The following is an 8,650-nucleotide window of genomic DNA, read 5'->3' as shown; positions in this document are numbered from 1 at the left end:
TTTCTGTATCCTTATAGATCTGGGTCAACACGTCAGAAATTTATTTTATAGACACTTGCTTTCACGTGCAGGAAAGGTGAATTTGAAGGATTTCAATTCGAGAGGCACCCAACAAGATCTACATATAATAAATTATTTACGCTGAGAGTTATCATAGGATGTTCATCCTGATCCACCACCCTACCTTTGGTACTCGTTGCCTATGCACAATTTCCTTTCGTTTCTGGTGTTATTTCGTTTTAAAATAATTTTCAGCCAGGTATTTTTCAGCGCTCTTTTGTGCATTGTGGAAACATTTGAGGAGTTTGTAATTTTTTTTTGACACCGCCTGTGAGACTAGTGAGAGGCAAGGCGGGAAGCAAAGAGGTCTCCTGAAATTGTTGACTTTACCCGAACGTTTGCGATAGAGAGGATGGATATTCAAGGGCCAAGTGGTGGTTTTTAACCGAGCAGCGAATTATGTCTACCACACATGTAGGCCATGGCAAGATTTGAACTAAGAACGTAAAGAGCCAACGCAAATATTGCAAAGCATCTCCCCGCGACGCTCTAACGATTCTACCAATTCGCCGCCTGTATAGCAAACCTGCATAATCTGATTGACATATTCATATCAGCGTAACCGCTGTTACTGAATTCAGGAACAGTCGATTGGTAAAAGTAGGAATATTAAATGTGATTTTTTTTTTCTTTCTCAGATGGATAATCTATAATAGCCCGAAGATTCGGCAAAGCATCCCGTTCGAAAGACTTTCAACACATCCAAATCGCTTTGCTGTAATGTCTATGATCCGACACCATATAATAATACAGCGAAACAATTGACAATTATACGGCATGAAATATCCTGTAAAAGCATCACACCAGTTCCAACATATACTTACTGATATGTATGTATGTATGTGTGTGCGTGCTTGCGTGTGTGTGTAATATTTCGGACTTCAATGTTTTAGTGATACAATAGTCGAAACTGAAATTACTATCACAACTTTCGACGATAAGATTGCACCACAAGTCGACGCGAAGTGATAATACACCTGCAAAAACAGATTTAAAAAAAATCTTTTATGGGGCTTATTGGTTTTACACGAATGAGTCACTTAAAACGATGTATATTATACGAGTGTGTATATGTGATACACAGCGTTTAAAGTTAATGTTTTAAATGACTCATGTGTGTGTGCGCGTGCGCGCCTTAAGAAGTCTTTAATAGTTAATAGTTATACAAGTAACATAATTTGAACAGAAGACTATCCAGGCAACCGCGAATATCTTAATTACTGGCTGGAATAGTCTTTGTGTGTGTGTGTGCCTGCGTGCGTGCTTGTGTCGGAGGTGTACAAAGCGAGAGAGAGAGAGAGAGAGAGAGGAAGAAAGGGAGAGAGGCAGAGAGAATGAGTAAGTGATTAAAGGCTATGATTGTGAAACTTCGAATTGTATTTTGTATATATATGCATCCACACGTACACACGCCAGAATTAATAGATACAATATATGTTTGTTCGTACATATTATATTATATTATGTGATTTATGTGAGTTTGAGCGCAATCTGCGAAAATCGTAGCAATATACGGGTTATTATTATTAATTTTTACGTTGTTTCCCAAGAGTTTTGCTCTTTGGAAGCGAGTTAGTTTTCACACACACACACACACACATGCATGCATACATACATACACAATCACACACACGTCTATGTGTGTATATAAATATATATTTCTGTATATTATAAATATATACACCTCTCTCTCTTTCTCTCTCTCTCTCTCTCTCTCTCTCTATATATATATATATATATATATATATATATATACACATGTGTGTGTGTGTATAATATGTACACACATACATATATGTAATACACTCATACGCTAATACAAACATGCACATTTACATACGCAGCTCACGTACGCACCATGACACACTGACACCATCACTAATCACGTGACATGTCTGGGGGTTTTTCTCCGCTGCTCCACTTCAATAGTAAGTCATACTCTTCCCTCACTCCCTTATCCGGACTCCTCCTCCTTCTCCTCCATTTCCCCCTTTCAAACCCCCCACCCCCATCTAGTCTCCATCATCTTGTCTACTTTTCTTCCCTCACATCTGTTTCCTACTCCACCTATCGCCCTTCCTCGCCACTCCATCTCCACTTCACCCTTCTCAGTCTCTCTCTCTCTTTCTCTCTCATACTTTATTTGTTTCACTCACTCTTCGTTTTTCCCCCTCTCTCTTTCTCTTTCAATTTCTCTTTCTTTCTTTCCCTGTATGTATCTCTGTCTGTTTCTCTCTCTCTCTCTCTTTCTTTCTTTCTCTTTCTCTCCCTCTCCCTCCCTCCCTCTGTCGTACTTGTATGGAGTTGGAAAAATGGTCAAGCTCTCAGGGTGAAGGAGTCTTTCTTTTCTGGAGAGAGGATAAAAACAAAAGCAAACAAACAAAATTGTGTTTCACTTTTCCTGATCTTATCATCGACTCTCTCTTTCTCTCTCTCTATACATATATATGCACACACACATCTATGCATGTGTGTTAAAAAAGGTAAACTCATTTTGGAACATTAAGCTATTGCAGACAACTTTGTTGTGGGTGCGAGGTGCTGGTTTATTTTGTCTGTTTTATTTTAAATTTTACATGGTGTGTATATACAAAATCTCAATCTTAGTCTTATTATTTCGTCGTTTTTTTTTTCTGTTTGTTTCTAATCTTCCAGCCACGCAACCACGCCTTTTGTGTATCAGTATTATTAATTTTTAAAATTTCCATATATGTTTCCCAGATTCTTCTACCCTTCGTTTTGTTAAACTATAGGATCCAGCTTCATTACATACACACACACATGCATATATACACACATACATACATACATACATACATACATACATACATACATACATATATATCGTGTTTGTGTTTCCTAGGCGTATGGGTTTTGAAACAGGCTAACTGTAGGATACTACTGCAACAACCTCCTCCTTTCTTTCGTCATTGCATACGTGTGTTTATAGAATACGATAAAGTATGCAAAGGTCCTGTTTCCATGTCTACAGTACTACATTACGATCATCGACTGTCCATATATTTGAATACAGACACAACGAACTACAAAACACCTGCCCTTTTGCTCTACTGCACCTTATCAGCTTAATCAGTTTGTGTATAATCTTTGGAACGAGAGCAATCGTGAGTGTTGGAGTTTAACGTGTCTGCTTTTATTTATCTATCGTTTTAATGTATATAATTATGTGCGTGTGTCTGTCTGCCTGTATGTATGTATATATGTATGTATGTTAGACAGGTAATACATTTATATCCATATGATCGAAAACATACAGGTGGTGCATACATTTGTGCAGCATATGTAGCAAGTATGTCTTACCGAAATCTATGTGCCCTTTCTGACGACACTGATTATTTATTTAATCCTTATTCTTAGATCCTACCATTAGCTGCCGTCTACATTATACGGGCCCTAGGAGAGACATGAACATCATAAAATCATATTCCCTTCGAGACCTATATTAAGATTTTATTGTTACAAATGTATGCAATGGAATATTGACTCGGTATAGTGTTGTTTTAGCACAAGTATAAATATAGATTTTTGCAAGGTCATATAATGTAGTTATTAAAATCCTCCCGTTTAAATATAGGTCACAGCAATTTCATCTTTCCTTTATAATTTCCTTCTAAAGCTGACACATACACTGATAAATTTGTACACATATATTTAACACAGACAAGCGTGTACACGTTCGTTTGCTGATCGTATAGAGATTTTTGTATACATATGATCCAGTTCACACACGCGCGCGCTGTCACTCGTCCTAATTCACGTACATTTGATATGTATTTATTATAAACAGCGAACACTTCTTTTCACTTGACTCTCTTAGTAACTCTCGTGGACGTTTCATATTATTTGGAATGTTTTTAATTATACATATATATATATATATATATATATATATATATATATATATATATAAAATGAGCCCTAAATTGCGAAGATGTAAGTGATATTTATTTAAGAAGGGAGGAGAAACAGTATTCGTTTGTAACTGAGGCAACACAACATCCGCCTGAAAATACATACACATGAGAGTCTATACACAATCAGGCTACAAAGTAGTGTTTATACTATAATACTTTGATGGGATCTTGCTTATCTTTCGTCCATTTTGATTTTCTAATTTAATTAGTTCTTTTCTTCTGATAAAACTCTAAAAAAGAATACCAGGGTGTGCATGACGAAAGGGTGGTAGTTCTATTCGTAATCAAATGGGAAAAAGACAAATGTCAAAAGAATTGTGGGTTATCTTTTGTCTAATTACTTCTCTGTTTATTATGTCTCGCTATCTTAAAATAAACGAAGGCTTATGGCATTAATACATACATTACACTGGTGCCTGTGGTGTGTAATATAAATGCGCGCGCGCGCGATCGCACCAATTACGTTTAATGGTTGGTAGGCATTGTATATATAATGTTTAAATTTGTGGGAGCTTTGCTGTGTTCAGCTAAGACCATTAAACAGGTAGCAAAGTCCGTCACCTTGATCTCTATTCCTATTTTATTTTTCAATGTGCACTCGATCGATAAGTCGCCAGTTATGTGTATTTTATATTACTAATTAGATACATTAGTAACTTGTCTGTATACTTAAAACAACATTCTATCTATACATTACAGTCCATTGATTTAATTTTCCTAATCTGATTTACAACGATATTCTTTTTGTCTTTTTTTTTTCCCCCGTCTTCTTTACGTAAAAAATCCATTCGTACATCCAATATAAATTTTTCAGACCTTTTCTGTCCGTGAGTCTTTTTTTCTTCGCCATCGCCCGCGCCCCCCCTTTTCCCTCTCTCTCCCTCTCTCATGTTTCTGAGTTCTTGAGGTGGTTGGCGGAGATTTCTATAATCTCTGGGGTGGGGGGTGGGGGAATTAAAAAAAATCTTTGGTCGGAAACACGCTCAAAATGTTAGTCTTCTCTCTTTACTCACAAGCATAGAATTTGTTTATTTATATTACTTTTGTGCCGAACAACATTAGTTTGCTCGAAATCTGCTGTTTTGCTGTAGAAGTAGTAGCTTCGGTAGTCATAGTAGCAAGGAGGAGGGGAGGCAACACAAACAAAACAAACAGTAGCTTGTAAAGCACCTGCAGTAGCAATGACTATAGCCGCCGCCGCTGCTGCTGCTGCTACTACTACTACTACTACTACTACTACTGCTGTTACTACAGCCGTCGTCGATCAGCACGTTGCCATTGCGAGCAAGACCTTATTCTATTTTCTGTCACAATCGCCCCCCCACCTACTACTATAATACTGATACGACTCACTCTTACATCTCCGATTCCTAATTCTAGACAAAAGCCAGTCATTATTATTTTTTTCCCCCTTCTATGATCTTACCTACCCCTACCCCTACCCCGATTGCCTTCCATCCTTTTACTATCATCATCTTTAACATTGACGTGAAATGCTAAAAAAAAAAAAAGAGACGTTCTGTGATAAAGTTGGCTTCATGAATGTTTTGAAAGTATCTATCGCACCAATGCTACACGATGTTGTTTATCGATTGTGTTTACGTGTGTGAGTGTGTGTGTTCGTGCGTTCACAACACATTATCATACTAAAGATAATCAATACATACGCTACTTTATTCGGTTGAATCACCAATATGTGTGTGTGTTGTTGTTGTTTTACAACACATGTTTATGTTGTTGTTCAGCCTCAGTTCCGTAATGGTCGTATAAATATAATCAGAACCTGACTACCCGCTTCTCTCTCTCTCTCTCTCTCTCTCTCTCTCTCTCTCTCTCTCTCCCCCTCACTCTCTGTTGGGCGTATCCAATAAATATCAGTTATTAAATATCAGTTATTAAATATCAGTAGGTTGATATTGTAAGACAGTATTGCCATTTGAGAGAAATTTGATTGCTATTTCTTGCAGGTAAAGCGACTACATAAGAGCTCCCATTTTCGTTCGTGTCTGTATACGGATATAATAGCGGAACTGCTGAAATATTTATTCCTACCATAGTCACTAGCTGACCATATTGGAGTTATCTTCCTTGCATAATTTTAAATTTTAAACTACCTAGCAATGAGTTTTTGTTTACAAATTGCATAAATATTCCCAATGGATTGAAAATGTTCAAATCACATTACATATGTAACCTTACTGTCTTTGTATTTTAGCATGCAGAATGCTTCCCCTAGGTATTTTCCCTAAGACGTACTGTTAATATTCACAATCAGCATTACTACATACCCCTGATAATAATAATGATGATAATAATGATAATGATTTAGGCACAAGCCCTGAAATTTTGGGAGTGAGGACTACTTGATTACATCAACTCCAGTGCTTAACTGGTAGTTATTGGCTGCGAAAGATGAAGATGATATGTGTGTGTCTTGCTAATTGAAAAGATCTTGTTTTGGCAAAGAAATCCAATAGGATCAAAATGTACTGACTGCTTTCACCATTTGACTTTTGAGGCAAAACCCATGCCAACCTACATTATCTCTATTGTCAAGAAAATTTGATAAACTGAACTGATTTCATTAGAGTTATCTCGCTTGTTTTTAGATTTTTAAGCATCAACTACGGATTGTTTTCCATTTCCCATTTTACATGTTTGATACTCTACAGTGTTTGTACACTCAATACCTTACCAGTAAATTATTTACATCACCACTTTGAAGTAGTTGTGGTGTTAAATTTAAATTTTCACTTGAAATTATTTTCTTAATTCCCTATCTGGCATCAGAAAACTTGTGTCTTCTACATTGGTCCTGTATATGAAGACACATAAATTCACTCATTCAGTCTCAAAAAAAAAGTATAAACCCTCTTACTTTTCCATTAAACAAGCAGCAAAAAGAACTCCTTCACATGTTCTCATTTAATAGTTAGACAATTGTTTTAAGAACAAATTCTTTGATAATTGAATTGTTTATATATCTTTTACCTTTTACTTGTTTCAGTCATTAGACTAGCCATACTGATGCAACACCTTGAAGAATTTTAGTTGACAAATCAACCCCCAGTACTTATTTCTTTTGTAAAGCCTGCTACTTATTCTATTGGTCATTTTTGCCAAACTGCTAAGTTACATGGCCATAAACACACGAACAGCAGTTGTCAAGTGTGTTGGGGAACAAACACTTACACAGACATACACACACACACATGACAGGCTTCTTTCAGTTTCCATCTCTCAAATCCACTCACAAGGCTTTGGTCGGCCTGAGACTATAGTAGAAGACACTTTCCCAAGGTGTTATGCAGTGGGACTGAACCTGGAACCATGTATCTGGGAAGCAAAATTTTTACCACACAACTATGCCTGTGTGGTAAGAAATTTGTGTGTGTGTGTGTATGCACATACACATACAGTTGTGTATGTGTGTGTGTGTGTGTGTATATATATATATATATATATATATATATATATATATTAGATGAATAAGAATAGACATCTCAAAAGATAACAATATGCATTTTAATAGCATGGTTCTTTATTTTAAAATGCACAGTACATTACATAATGTTATGTAATTCCACAATATTACATAACCACATGCAAGATTTCTAAGAAATACAGATTTTCCAAACAGGGGAGGAACTATTTAATAGTTCTTCCGTCTTTTGGGAAAACTGTATTTCTTTGAAGTCTTGCTTGTCCTATAATTTGTTTATAAATATTCTTGAACTTCATAGATTGGTTGTATTTTGCTGAACATCACTTAATGAAATGGTGTAGTTATGTAATATGTAATGTACTGTGCATTAATAACCACACCATTGAAATGTGTGTAGTGATGTTTTGAGTTGCCAATTCTTATTTATTTAGTAAATGATCATCATCGTTTAACGTTCGCCTTCCATGCTAGCATGGGTTGGATGATTTGACTGAGGACTGGTGAACCAGATGGCTACATCAGGCTCCAATCTGATTTGGCAGAATCTCTACAGCTGGATGCCCTTCCTAACGCTAACCACTCCGAGAGTGTAGCGGGTGCTTTTATGTGCCACCGGCACGAAGGCCAGTCAGGCGGTTCTGGCAACAGCCATGCTCAAAATGGTGTATTTTACGTGCCACCTGCACAGGAGCCAGTCCAGTGGCACTGGCAACAATCTCGCTCAAATGTTTTTTTCAAGTGCCAGTAAGGCAATGCTGGTAACGATCACGCTCAAATGATGTCATTTACATGCCACTGGCACAGAAGCCAGACAGCTGCTCTGGCAATGATCATGCTCGGATGGTGCTCTTAGCACACCACTGGTACAGTGCCCCAACAGGTCTTCGCAAGCCGAGTTTAGTGTCCAATGAAGGAGAGGTTGGCATGGGTGTCAGTCATCGAATTTGGTTCGATTTTGATTTCAGTTGCCTCAACAGATACACTACATAATATGTAGCAGTTATATCATTGATACATATAAGGATTTACAGGAAGCCTGAGATCATTGCACAACTGTTTGACTTCATATGCACTACAATACTAACCAATTTATGTATTCCTTTTGAGTTAATTTGCCAAAATCTTTTTGATCCCATTGCAATATATTTGCAACTTGAGACAATATACAATGTTATGCTATGCTTTTACCAGTTCGAACACACCAATAGCA

The 8,650-nt window shown here is 36.9% G+C and overlaps 1 protein-coding gene across 3 annotated transcripts in view; it reads left to right on the top strand.

The window, feature by feature from the left end:
• The first annotated feature begins 2,347 nt into the window (after positions 1–2,347).
• Positions 2,348–8,650, top strand: part of LOC106871070 (uncharacterized) — a 91,095-nt gene continuing 84,792 nt past the window's right edge. The window contains exon 1 of one of the 3 annotated variants that reach the window (XM_089362859.1): positions 2,348–2,543. The gene's annotated coding sequence lies outside the window, so the exon portion shown is untranslated. Of the gene's footprint in view, positions 2,640–2,893; positions 3,186–8,650 lie in introns of those variants that run through there. The other 2 variants (XM_014917341.3, XM_014917342.3) reach the window with 2 other exon arrangements.

Source organism: Octopus bimaculoides, chromosome 1, assembly GCF_046866305.1.
Source record: "Octopus bimaculoides isolate indiv1 chromosome 1, ASM4686630v1, whole genome shotgun sequence".
Taxonomy (NCBI): domain Eukaryota; kingdom Metazoa; phylum Mollusca; class Cephalopoda; order Octopoda; family Octopodidae; genus Octopus; species Octopus bimaculoides.
Note: the sequence above shows the minus strand (reverse complement) of the source record. Positions and strands in the feature narration are given on the sequence as shown.